The sequence below is a fragment of the Macaca mulatta genome, chromosome 12, assembly GCF_049350105.2.
Source record: "Macaca mulatta isolate MMU2019108-1 chromosome 12, T2T-MMU8v2.0, whole genome shotgun sequence".
In the NCBI taxonomy this organism is placed as follows: Eukaryota; Metazoa; Chordata; class Mammalia; order Primates; family Cercopithecidae; genus Macaca; species Macaca mulatta.
In genome coordinates, this window is record NC_133417.1 from 52,374,259 (window position 1) to 52,388,655 (window position 14,397).

The 14,397-nt window shown below is 40.3% G+C and overlaps 1 pseudogene; it reads right to left on the reverse strand.

Moving 5' to 3' along the window:
- Positions 1-1,738: 1,738 nt before the first annotated feature.
- LOC144333272 (alpha-internexin pseudogene) lies at positions 1,739-9,470 on the reverse strand (annotated as a pseudogene).
- Positions 9,471-14,397: the final 4,927 nt, after the last annotated feature.

A 14,397-nucleotide genomic window follows, 5' to 3' on the forward strand; every position in this document is an offset into this window, starting at 1 on the left:
GAAAAAAAAAAGTGTTGGCCTCATTTTTTTTTTTTTTTTTTTTTGTGGGATTCGTGTCACTTTTAATTTTTTATTTTACTAATGTCTTACGATAAGTGTGAGGAGTAAAGACAGGGATGGGGTAAAAGTAAGGAAGAAGAGAAAAGTGTCTTTCAAGTTCCTTGAACTATTGAACCACGTGCTAGGATAAGAAAGTTCAGTAAAAGCATCATGTCCTTATCACCAGAGCTCTTAAAGGAGACATGGAACAGAGATGGGGCAACTCTTTAGCTCTGGCAGAAGGGACTGCTGGACAGAGAACAAATCCTGCATCAGCCTTGGCACACATGAAAGACTGGGCAATGCAGATGCTACACAGTTGGGCAGATGAAGAGCTGACTGTCCAGAATCTACTTCTAGCAAGCGAGTAGGCGCATGCACACCCCTTCTCTGGTCTGGGTGTCTCTTCCTCTCCGGCAGGACCCCACCATCTGTGCAACCATGGGGTAAGTGTTGGGGAAGTCTTTTAGAAAAGAGAAAGATTTCTTTCTTATATTTGCTGGTGGTGTTGATTGACCAGAAGTGGTTGTGTTTTTTTTGTTTTTTTTTTTACTTTGGGGCAGCAGCATTGTGTTCTAGTGACAAAATATCCTACACTGAGCACTCGTAAAAGGCATAGGAGAGTGAAAGTGAGGCATTTTTAGGACCTAGACTAGTGGGAAGGGGAATACATGGATTCTAAGGGTAAGGGGATGAAAAAGCTAATTCTATATCACCACAAATGAACTGACACGTAAATGACACCTTGGCTTCTTCCACTCATAGAAACACTCACTTCCTCTAGCTTATACTACTAAATCTAAGGTCAGCTTCATCACAGTTTGGAATAACTATTTACTGTGCTTCTAAAGTAAAGGTGAAAAGCTACATCCTTAAGGTTTTTTCTTTTTATCCTAATTAAATGGATTTGTGTAAGCTGAAAGCCTAAAGTCAAGGGATTCTTTTCATTATTTTATATGTTGGGAGAAACCCTTAAAATTCATCACTGCCATTTTTTTTTAACCTACAGAATTGAAAGAATATAAAATGGGCAGGGATAAGCAATTACACGAATCATAGACATGGTCAACATGCATCTAATTTTACCCACTGAGCAAAGAGAGCAAATGGGGGTAAGTTCTTTTGAGAAAAACCAAAATGTGTTTACATGGGAAGAACACTACACTAGACTATTTTTTTCCTACATAGAAGAAAAGTATATGTGGAATTGAGGGAGGTGGAAGGTGTCCATTAAACAAACACCTATTATTTGTGAAAGTTCTATCAGAGTGGAATTGGGTGTGGACCATTAGTTTATCTTTGGCAGTGATCTTACGTTTTAGGTATCTAGAGTAAGATTATTTAGCTGGGTAATGGCTGGGTAGCGTGAATAGTTTTAATTTCAGTTCACAGCAAATTACGATGATCACAGATTTAGCACCGTAGTTTGCACTTCCTCTGCACCTGAATCATCGATCACTGTGAAGCGTGAGCTGAAGGTCAAAAAGCTGTATTCTTAGATAATTCATCTGTGATTGCTCCAGGACTGCAGTTTACTTCAATCTAAGGGGTGGTTTTCTTATTACAGAAGGTAAGTATTCAATACTAAATAGGAGACTGAAGCCTTGAAGATACTTTATAGTGGTGGCAAGTGTTATGGTTCAGGAATAGGCTGTTCAACAAGTCAAATGCATATCATTCCCTCTTAAGCATTAACTTTTTCAAAGCAATGGAACTATATTTTTTGGCTTGAAAGGGTGGTTTCTTCTATATTTGATTTCTCGGTTTTCTTAGTAGATATCACTGTCTCCTCTAATATTTCTTCAAAACTTTCCTCTATCTGGGAAGTTTTCTTAGAAGCTACCTCAGATGCCTCCTCCTCCTCTTTCTTAAGTGATAGCCCAGTGGATGAGACTTGGAGGTTGTAGAACTGAGGATTCTAGGTGGGAGCGGATAACTTGGATTGGAAAGTGGATTCAGCCTCGAAATGCCTAACCCACTGGTGCTAAAACGTGTCTCCTCACCTTCCAGCAGTTTCCTGTAAGCTGCTATCTCAATGTCAAGAGCCATTTTGACATTGAGCAAGTCCTGGTATTCCCGAATGTGGAGTGCCATCTCACTCTTGGTGTTCCTCAGATCATTCTCCAGCTGCCCAATGCTACCCTGGTAACCAGCCACCTCGGCACCGTGCCGCTCCTCCAGCTCCAGGATCTGCCTCTCCAAGGACTCGTTGGCCCCGCGCAGGCCCTCGATCTCGCTGGTGCGCGCCTGCAGCTGGCGCCGGTATTCATGGATCTCCTCGCCGCTGGTCCGGATGGCCTCTATGCTGCGCGCCGCCTGCGCGTTCAGGTTGGCGAACTTGGACTTGTACCATTCTTCCGCGAACTGCAGGTTCTTAGCGGCCAGGGACTCATACTGGGCGCGGATCTCCCTCAGCGCCGAGGTCAGATCTGGTTTAGCCACAGCCCCATCCACCTCGGCCGCGGCCTGCGACGACGCCTGAAGCGTGGCCAGCAGCTCAGCTACCTCCTCGTCGTGCACCTGGCGCACGAAGGCCAGCTCGTCCAGCAGCGACTCCAGCTTCTTTTCCAGGTCCAGGCGGGCCAGCGTGGCGCCGTCCATGTCGCGCTACTGCGCCTTCAGGGCACCCTCGGCGCCTTAGCGTCCGCAGCAGCTGCACCTCTTCGGCCAGCCAGTCGCGCTCCAGCACGGCCTGCGCACGCGCCGAGCTGCCCTCCTCCAGCTGCGCGCGCAGGTCGCGCAGCTCGCGCTGGAAGAGCTCGCCGACGCACGACGGCTGGGCGTGGCGCTGTCGCAGCGCGGACACCTCGCCCTCCAGCGCGCGGTTTTGCGTCTCCAGGTGATGCACCTTCTTGATGAACACGGCGAAGCGGTCGTTGAGGCCCTGCAGCTGCTCCTTCTCGTTGGTGCGGATGATCTTGTAGTCATTGGTGCACGCCGCCGCCTGGCTCAGGTCCAGCCCGTCGGAAGCCAGCGGCAGGCGATAGGCCAGGCAGAGGCCGAGCGATGAGGCCGAGGAGCAGGCGGCCGAGGAAGGGTGTTGGCCTAATTTCTGAACAAATACTGGAGCTCTTCAGTTTTAATAACATTTACAGAAGCTTCAAATTAGCCCGTTTTATTCCTTATCTTTTAATAAACATTGTGTTCTACATAGAAGTTAATTTGGAGAACTCAGTTACACAGTCGCCCCCCAACCCCCAGCCCCCCCAGTGTCTGTTACATATATTTAAGAATAGTTTCATAGCGACTAGGACTTGTTCAAGCTTTCGTTGTGCGCAGTTTACATCCCTATTTCCATGGTACTACATATTCTTGTGTTTAATCAGTAGATTTGAAATTAGCAATGATAAAATCACAGAATAGAAGGAACTCAAGTTGTGTTTCTTTGTCTTTACAATCATTCTTACTCTTGGGAATTTCTGTGCAAAGAAAAATTCAAACTGAGGCAAGGTGAAAACAAGTATTTTTTTTGTTTTTATTTCATCTATGAAATATTTTGCTCAATATGAATATCTTTGAAATTGACATTCGTTATCTTGCCAATTGTTTGCTTTAAAACTAAGAAATAAAATTATAATTTTTATTATAGTTGAATACAATTTTGCCATAGGGAAAAAGGTGGTGGTAAAATGATCTACTCTGAGTGTCTAACACTTTAGTACACTATTAGCCAGAGACTCTAAGATGCACTCACTCATATATCTGGAGTTGGTGCTGTTGGCAGGGATGCCTGAATCTTCTCCACAAAACTGCCCCTCCAGGAGGCTAGACCAGCTGCCTCACAAGATCTCAGGGCAATGTTTCTAGAAGGTGAAGGTGGAAGCTGAAGGTCTTGTAAGACTTACTAGCAAAAGAAGTTGCACAATTTCTCTTTCCCGATATTCTATTGGTTAAAGCAAGTTCTCAGACTCAAAGTGTGAGAAAATAAACTTCACCTCTGGGTAGGAAGGGTTACAAGTTTTAATAATATATTTATAAAAGCTTGCCCCAGGGGTCCTTTGTAATGCAATTTTAAAACTCTCTACATAAATTGCTGGGGAAACCTAATTTATTTATGGTTACCTAGAAACTGTTAGGTTCCCAACATGCTAGGAGCTCCTGGAATTGCTGCCTTTAAGTCAGTCTGGCCATCCCATCACTCCTTTGGGTAATTACTGCTAATTACCTCTAGGTGTTAGCAATTAATATCGATTGACCCCAGCTGAGTACCCCCAGGCTTTGGCATCATACAGTCTCTTACCCTTATAGACCAGATATTTCAAAATCTGTTGCTCGCCTCTTCAAGGTCTTTTGTCATTCTTTTCAAAGCTACATTCTAAACTGAGCTAGGGCAATTAGGGTCTGACTGTAAGATCTCCCATGGGGGAGGATTATTTTTTGCAGCAGTTCAGTTTGTCAGTAAGAGAATATGAACTTAGTAAGAATTTGATTTGATTGTGGACCAAATCTGACCAAAGCTAGAAAGAATGCCTTTCCTCTTCTTACAGCCTTTGATTTTGATCCATTGTATGGCACACCTACTTTTAGCTTTTATTATGCTTACGTGTACAATGGACACATTTGAAGTCCTGGTAGACTTCAAACACTCTGCGAACAGGGTTGATGTTGTCCTCTCCCTTGTATCTCCCACAATATCTTGGGCAGTTCCATAAACAGTGAGTCCTAATAAATATCTATTGAATAAATGAATGCATAGAAACTTTCCCTGTGTATTAGTAGTCATAATACAACAAAGAATTTAAAAATGGGTATAACCCTTACTCCCCTACACCAGAGAGGAAGATATCAGAATTGAAGATCAGCTAACCAGGGGAAGCAATAATTAAATTTGTGGACTTTGATTCTGTATTTCTATTCTCGGGGCTAATTTTTATCTGCTTAAATGTAAGCTTCTCCATAAAAGAAAATCATTGTTCCAAGTTTCTTGAGGTGTAAAGGGAAAAACACAAAACACACATGTTCATTTCCTGAAAGTTCCAATAGCGGCACCAGCGTAGAGAAGGCTTCCTCCACCACCACCCTCCAGACCGTGACAATGCTCATCTTTGTTCTCTTAGCCTTGTCGCCTTTTCATTTCCTTCAGCTGTGTATGTCTTCAAGTCTTTTGTCTGCTGCCTGAAGAATGAGTATTATCTGAAAGAATAAATGACCGCTTGAGGAAATGAAAGTGTACAATCAATCTTTTTACAAGTCTGTCTAATGGTTATTTGCAAAAGAAGTGAAAATGCTGAAACACTTTTGGTTTTTAAGAATACAGTAAGTAGAAAATCTGCCTAAGGATCCCAACAAGTATTGGTCCGACCAAAGTGAGTTAATGACATAACTGTACTACTTCATTTAAAATTTTCTTTGATTGTTGCTAACTTTGTTAGTATTACTTTAATCAGTGATTCTCATATTTAGCTAACATCAGAATTGCATGCAGAGCTTGTCAAAATGCAAATTACTGGGCCCCACTTGCAGAATTTCTGATTCAGGCCTGGGGTGGGGCTCAAAAATGTGCATTTGAAATAAATTCCTGGGTAATACTGATGTTTCTGGTCCAGAGACCACACTTTCTCAAAGTGTGATTCTCACATCTGACTGAAACTATCTTTATTCATATATGGCTCCCCACCCACACGTTCCTAACTCTAACACCTCCTTAAAATATCTCATGAAATTCTATAGTCATTTATAGTTGAACTCCGTTTATCATTAATAAATGTACAACTAAAAATAAATAAATGTAAATCAGAAGAGATTCAGTGGATAATGTCGCATGATCAAAATGTAAAATTGTTTCAAACCACAGGCCTTTTTACCAAATCAATAACTCAAAATGATTTACTATGTACACTTTATACGAATCAGTCCACTTCAATAAATAGAATTAAATTATGCTTTTCAGATAAGCAAAAATATCATATAGAATTATTGTATCTAAAGTGATTTCACTTTGGGGGTAGGGGCACACAAGGCACCAGGATCTCCGAAGGGAGAATATCTAAGTCAGTGAGATCCACCTGGTCCTGGATAACGGCCAGAGACAAAAGATGAAAGAAAATTAGAAGAAAAGAGTAAGTTGCCAGGCTAAGGCTTTTGCTCATATTGAAGAGAAATAGTCAAAACAGATGGAGTCTCCATGATGACCTAGAAAGTCTAGCCCCCCATCTGTGGTCCTCAAACCCACATCTTTACTCCTTCTTCTTCTGCAGCTTCCAAATTAGACACACACATGTGTTCCCTCCAGTAGGCCTTCCTAGGTTGAATTCCCTCTTTCTTTCACAATGCACACAGGCTTTTAACAAATGTTTATTGAATGAATAAATGAATGAATGAGAAGGCAGTAGAAATAAAGAAAAAGTTATAAACTTAGAAGAGGAGGGGAAACTGATGTTTGCTCTGGAGTGGAGCAGGGATGTTTTGGCTGAGGATTTTCTTCATATGTATAGAGTCAGAGAGAGGTGACCCGCAGGCAGGGCTGCCACGCAGAGCTGTGTATAGGGTATCACTAGAAAGCTCAATCTAGATTACAATTTCGATGCTAAGCCCAAAAGTTGTGGGGAGCACCACCAGCCTCAATGAATGCAGAGGTCTACAGAGGAACCCTATAGTGTGGGGCTTAGAAATTAGGACTTTGGGTAAAATAAATTATAATTGGTTCTAACTTGTGTGATATACAGATTTAACCTCTCCCAACCACCATTTATTCATCTGTTATGAGTGCTAAATAGGACTGCTCCTGCTTTCTGCAAAATGCCTACAATACATCTTTCTCAACTAGTTTGACCTCTTCTGTCCATACCTTGACCTGCTTCTCATTTCAGTCAACTATGGGAATAGAAACTCCAGTTTGTCATTTCTATTCGTGGAACTGGCCCCTGCCCAACTAATCCAGTGTCTCCCAAACTCTCTCCTGCTATGACACATTTGATAATTTAGGCTTCTTGTATCACAAAGAAATATCTAAGGTCATAGTATGCTGGTAAATATTGAACAACTAGCTCCCTGGAGGGAAAAAAAAAAAAAAAAAGCCCTGATTTGTAGTATTCACCAATATCTATGGTGTAAATGCTTCCACTGTGCCAATTTGAAGTTACCAAAACAAAATCACAGAACAGAGTTCAAAAGAAAACTATAATCAGCTTCGGTGAGCCTTTCAAAACTGGCTCCAGCACAGCAGTATGAGATGATTTAGGGACATCCACCACTCCCACCATTCACTTCTTTCTTGTTCCCTGTTCTTTCTGTCTTTTCTTCATTTCTATGATCGTCTGCCACAACTTCTGTTCCTTTCCCCATGTGTCTGTCAATTCTTGGGACTATTGACTACTCACTCAGAAACCCCACCAACTTTTCTAAGCCCTGATCAAGTCCCAAGTCATAAAATTGTGATCTCTACAAATAATATACACCACCAAGATAGTACTGAACTATTACTACTGAATGAATTAAGAGTTGATTCTGTGGCCTCATGTAAAACTCGCTAGATATTAAAACCAAAGAATCTCTGGCCATTAAGTTGGTATGTAGAATGGGCCAATAATTGCCAGTCAGTATCTCTTAATTGCACAAAGCTCAGTATCTCTTAATTGCACAAAGGTATTACAAAATTTTCCTGATAAAGTGGGAGAAAGCAGTAATGGTAGAGCAGAGAGACCTGGGATGAAATTAGCTCCTCAAGCCCCAGGCTGGGATTAAATTTTCAATGTAAAATTTTTTATGAATGTTCCATCCTTTAAATTCTAAATGAAGTAGAACTGTCTCCTATAGATAGGATTATTTCCAGGACCGATATTGGGCCATACCATATTCTAAAGGATTATTCCTCCCACCAAATATAACCTCTTCTCAGCACTCCTCCAAAAGTCTTTGTAATTGGATCCATTACATGGAATCATCTTCTACCTCTACCCTGCTCCAGCCACTCCTGTTGAAAGGAAGAGTAGAATACATAAGCCTATCAAGTTAAATGAGTCTTTGCCAAAGTGTGGGCAGCAGGGGCCTCTGAGAGTCACACTACATAAAGGGCATTGTGGGATAGGTTCAGATTCAAGGCCTCCTTTCAACTGCTTAAGAATTGATAATAAAGTACATTCAAGAGAGAACAGAGTGCTCCATAGCTTCAGACCAGTAAGAATGCTCTTTGGAGAAGATTGTTGAGATGCATTTGTAAGTTTTCTGCCTGCTTTCAGAGATGGGGAAATATGCTTAATATGGCGCTCATCTTTCACTTAGATATGAATTGTATAATTCAATCTCTGGAGTCTAATACAGAACAATTGTTTCATATTAGTGCAGCTACATTATATGCTCTATGCTTTAAATGTTCACCACTCTCTTTGGGTGCTCTCAGCTCCTAATAAGAATGCTTTGAAGAGGCAATGTTCCAAGAACAACCTTGGATTTAGACTTTGGGATGAGTAGTAAATCAAGGTGTGGAGCCATCTTTTCAAAAAGCCACTAAAATCTAAGGAAGGCCACATAAGATGCTGTGTTTCAAAATAGTTTTGCTTTGTGTAATATATGTTCCCCCTTGTCCTTACTCTATTTCCATTATTGAATTTTTTTTTATTTAGTTGGAATTGTCCCATAGACTTGCTACTTAATTTTAAAAATGGTAAATAAGATGATTACTTTGCAGGCGCTACCTGCTTTAAAAATATATGCAGTAAAGTATAATCTTACAGAACAATTAGAAAGTAATTATTTGCATTAGAGAAAGAACCATTCCTTAACAAAGAGCTTCATTCATTTAAAAAAAAAATACTGTATTTTGACAGTGTAGTTCAACTGTTACTGATTTACGACAATTGAAGAGAAGAAAAGAATCCAGGAAAGTAAAACTAAAAAAAAACACATAAAAGCTAAATGAAGGATTTGGGGCTGGGGATAATAAATGCCACTAACAACTGACTCAAATACCAATAATGACATTACTGCCAAAAGTTTATCTATTGCTTACCTAGAGCTTTTAGCCAGAGTCACTGATGCTTGTTCCTAAGACTGGATTAAAGTATATCAAGAAGATCAGTTGACCTGCCAGTGAGGAATGGAAAAAGTTTTCTAGTCCTAGGCAAATGCACAGATTTTTTGAGTAATACCTGACCCTCTTGGCTGGGATTTTGATATTCTGTCCAGATCCAATTCCACTAACTTCAGACAGTGGTCAAGACAAGATCTTGAAAACACTAACTAGGTCCAACTGTAGCCTCTCCATTCTCCTAAATTCTAGACTCCTGTTGCCATGCCCTACCTGGCACACAGGACCTACCTTTCTAAGAATGAAAGAAAAAACAAAAATGAAAACAGACAAAAGTAACAATGACACCCTGAGAGGAGCCCCCCCGCCCCCGCCGCATGTGCCATTCACCTGTTCTCTTACATTACTCACCCAGCATCTCCACAGGCACGTTGAAGGTAGAAAACTGCCTAACAGACCTCTTCATTCTCCAACTTTCTTGCTTTCATCATTCAATGATCTTTTAAAGTCCATGGAGCCCACAACCAAAGAAGCAGTAGGTGATGGCTTTTGAGTGGACAAGTTTCAAGACAATGTGTTTCATAATACTGAACATCAAGACATTAACCACAACAACATAATGAGAAGCAATAGCAAAAAGAGTTCTATGAGTGTCTAATACTCCTCTGTCTATAGGACTCAAAAAGTAGCATGGACCTCAATGTACAAAAGAAACAGGAATTCTCTTCACTTTAAAGGAAAAAAAGAGAACCCAGCGACAGAGTGAAGACTGCATCTTTAGTCCCAGCTCTCCTCTGAAATTTATTACCTCTCTGTTAATTCGGGGGAGGAAAGTGATGTATACAAGAAAATGTCCAAACTTGAGAAGTGATCTTATACCTAGAGAGGCACTGGGGTATGGAAGAAAGAGCATTGGCCTAAGAGGCAAAAGAACTAGGCTCTGTCATTGGCCCTGTGACTTCTATAAACTATGTAAATGGCCAAGTGTTTGTTTCCTCATCTGTACACTAGGAATAATAATAAATGCTCCTACCTCCAGGGGGTTCCCATGAGGGCCAAGTGAGAAAATGAGTGGGAACAGTTTGTCTGACAGCCCTAATGAAAGAAGCCACCACTGCATAAACCGTGCTTAATTTTATCCCTTATGTCGTATTCTTTGATCTCACTAGAAACTTTCCATTTCAGTCCAACTTTGTTATTTGTTTAAACTACTAGCCAAAACATAACCTTTACCCCTTCCAGAGGTTACCCAAAGCATAAGGAGAAAAATCAGACCTATCAGCTAAGCTGCAATGTCTCCAAAGACATGATGAAATGCTGGGGCATGAGGTAAGGCTAACACCATCCTAAAAATGGACCAGAGATGAGATAATACATGCAAAAGAGCTCTGAAACCATAAAGCACTAAACTGCTGTGTGTTGTTACTGTTAATGAGGGGGAAGTTGGGTTTGGGTGACGGTATTTCGTGGCTGGGCCCAAGGTCGCACAGTCAGACCTCAGACATTGCATAGACAGTTGCTGTTCTGACTGAAGAACCAATGCCCTCGTCATCCTTGTCTCAGTATAGACCCTGAACATTACTCATGCTGCTTCATTATTCTTGTTTTAAGGCTTTTGTTGATTTCTCAATAGAGTTTAAATGAGGTTTTCCTTCACACCTACTTAGAAACACTGGAAAACAACATACCCACACCCTTGATGTGTGTCATTTTGTGTATGAGATGTCTTTAAAATCCTTGGGCTTAACTGAACTAAATTTCGAAGACTTACTTGCAAATTGGAGATCAACTCCCTCTTGAGAGAAAATAAAAGGAAGATACATAGCTTGGTTATCGTGGCTGTTGGACAAGATGCTAATGCAACCACAGCCACCAAGCTAGTGGGTGCTGGTGTACTCTCTGTACTTTTTAAATGAGATGGTTTTAAAATGCACCACAGCATTGACCTTCTAAACAAAAGTCATTGCCTCTAACTTCAGTTTCTTTTTCCTGGCATCTTCTTATTTTTTACCCCAGAAATAACAGAACCTTAATATACTTCTCCAATCTTCTCCCCAATCCCCCTTACACTTGCCAAACCAATACCCCTGAACCAGAGTTCTTAACCGTAGACTAAAGATTTAAGAATATACAAATTCAAGGGAGGCTGAAGCGGGTGGATCATGAGGTCAGGAGATCGAGACCATCCTGCCTAACACGGTGAAACCCCGTCTCTACTAAAAATGCAAAAAATTAGCCGGGCGTGGTGGCGGGCGCCTGTACTCCCACCTACTAGGGAGGCTGAGGCAGGGGAATGGTATGAGCCCGGGAGGAGGAGCTTGCAGTGAGCTGAGATCGCGCCACTGCACTCCAGCCTGGGCGACAGAGTGAGACTCCATCTCAAAAAAAAAAAAAAAATACAAACAAACAGACATATATATATATATATATATACAAATTCAAAACAAACTACTTTAGGTGAATAAAGCACTAAGATCTTAACAACTCATCCCATTATTTGTCTTCATTTATACTGAAAGCACAAAAACAGTCAGAATGTTTGTTTATTTATAAAGATGACAACCACCAGTTCCAATGGGTCTCTGTAACAAATGTGTTGTTCAGCATTGAGTGTCAGACCAGAGTAATAAAGACCTAAGTTCAAAGCATCATGGAATTTGAAGAGACCTTAAAGGTCATATCATCCAATCTCAACAGTTTACAGATAAAGAAGCTGAGATCCAGGGGACGGAATCCCTTGCCTGGGCCCACACTGTTGGTTAATAGTCTCATCTTTCTGGTCCACCACTCTGCATTACACCATGCTGAAGGTTCCCCTTGACCCTCTAAAAACAAGCCTTATTCCCAGATCCAGGACAATAACATCTTTGCTCCACATATTGAAATCATTAGTATAAATTTTAAAATAGGTTATCCTATTCATATATCCTTATATATAGGTCTTTGGAACATGCTGCCATCAAAACTTCAAGGATTTGTGGATAGAAGATAGCACAAGGTCATGTGAAATTAAAATATATATATTTATTTTAATTATGAAAATTATTTGTAATTAATATTAGGCAAATAGCAAAATGCAGTAAAGTACCAAGGATTTGGAGAGGGGATCATTACTCCCCCACTGTTAAGTCACAGCATGGTAAATAGGCTATTCGGAAACGAAAATGCTCATAAATATATATATGCCATCCTGAGTACCCCTTCATTTCAATAACACTAATTGCCCTTTTTTTCCTTGCTGCTCCTAGCCATATTTCTTGGAAAACAACAGCTGTGTTTATTCAAATAGCAGCATACTGATGACTTGATGATAGGGTAATCTGCTGGAATTCCAAGTGTGACAGTCCCAGAGATAACTTCTCGGCACACCAGAAAAGTATCCTTTGCATAGTACAAAGATTTGGAAAGGAATCCCCACTTTGTTAGCACGTGGGATTGGGTGTTCTTTATTTCAACTGGTTGCGACATTGAATTTCTTCCAACAAGTATCATATTTTCTGGTTCTTGCAGAATAATCTTCCCATACATCATTGTCACAAAGTAAATCGGCAATATGAACATTTTCACTTCAATGGCTTCTAAGCAAAGGGATTAAACAGTGCCTTGAATTACAATAAAAACAGCCACAAGATTCAGTTCAAAATCAGAGCAATAAATTCTAATTGTTGGTATTTCTCTGAATCAATGGACACTGGAGGGGATAATATAGCTTAAGAAGCCATTTACTGGAAAAACAAAACAATACAAACAAAGAAATGAGACCCAAATATCCCTGGAAATGTAACTAATTAAAGCTTAATTTCCAAGGGTACCAAGGGTTAAATTTCTACAAGAAGTTGTCATCTTTCTTGATGATGACCACTCAAGACATATTTCTACTGAATATAAGATTTATAAAGAGTATTTAGACATAAAATAAGTTCAGAAAAGCTAATCAATATTTTAAAGTAATAAAGTAGTTGGTCTCTTTTAATAATAATCTTTATAACTTAGGAATTTTTAAATTTTATTATTGAGTCTTGATGTTTATCAAGAACTTAATTCTTTTCTTCAGGAGGCATTGTCAAGTCAACTTAAAAGGACAGATTTGTATCGCCAATTACCTTAAAAATAACAATAACAAGTACATATATAAAGCAGTACGTTTCAGGTACTCTTTCATGTTCTTGGATACATTAGCTCTTTAAATGAAGAGATTCTTTTTTTTCAGATGGAAAACCTGAAGCACAGAAACCCTGTCACTTGTCCAAGCTCACCCAGCTAGTAAGCAATGATCCCAGCCCACGCTTCTAATTCTACAGTTCATGTTCTCCACATGGACACTATACTTCTTTCTTTTTTTTTTGAAACGGAGCCTCGCTCTGTCCCCCAGGCTGGAGTGCAGTGGCCGGATCTCAGCTCACTGCAAGCTCCGCCTCCCGAGTTCACGCCATTCTCTTGCCTCAGCCTCCCGAGTAGCTGGGACTACAGGCACCCGCCACCACACCTGGCTAATTTTTTTTTTTTTTTTTTTTTTTTTTGTATTTTTAGGTAGAGACGGGGTTTCACCCTGTTAGCCAGGATGGTCTCGATCTCCTGACCTCGTGATCCACCCGTCTCGGCCTCCCAAAGTGCTGGGATTACAGGCTTGAGCCACCGCGCCCGGCCACTTCTTTCAAACTAAGTATAACATGCAAGAAAAAAATCATACATGACTTAAAAGCAAAATTTTATAGATATTAATAATTCCTTCATATTAAAGGTCATTTATATGATATTTCACCAAAAAAAGGAGCCTATGGAAGGAGACTAGACTTAGAAGTCCTGCTAAGGCAGAAAATTTTTAATGCGGATATACACCTGGTGCACGAGACTGAAAATCAATTAAGGAAGCTCATGTCCTCAATATATCAAGAAATTTGGACATTTTTCGAAAAGACTATTCTCTCTGTTTCCTGGAGAGAAGAAAGGGAAATAGGTTTCTGAAAAAGTCTGTTCAGGTTGGGTGAGACTTTAGAAGAGCTTTCTGTCTGCCAAAATGAGTTCCCAAAAAGATTTATAAAAATTGTTCTTCTAGAAGTTATGTTTGTATTTTGTTTCGTCTGATGTTGGTTTTTAATACAGTAGAATGCTACAGAACTAGAATGGTTGGTGAATTCCTAAAGAGAGACTAATTAATGGTCTCTATCATTTCATGAAGGCAATTCTGTCTTTTGAATAAGACCTTAATTCAGCAGATAACAAAGTCACACTCTGTTTCTTTACTCACTTAGGATAGTTTTTGGAATATTCCCAATGCCACTAAAAAAGTTCCAAACCTCTCTATGTACCATCTTCCCCTTTCCTGCATGGATTATATCTTCACTGTAGATTTCAGGTGTAAGTTTCCAAAATGAGAATGGCAATTTCAGACT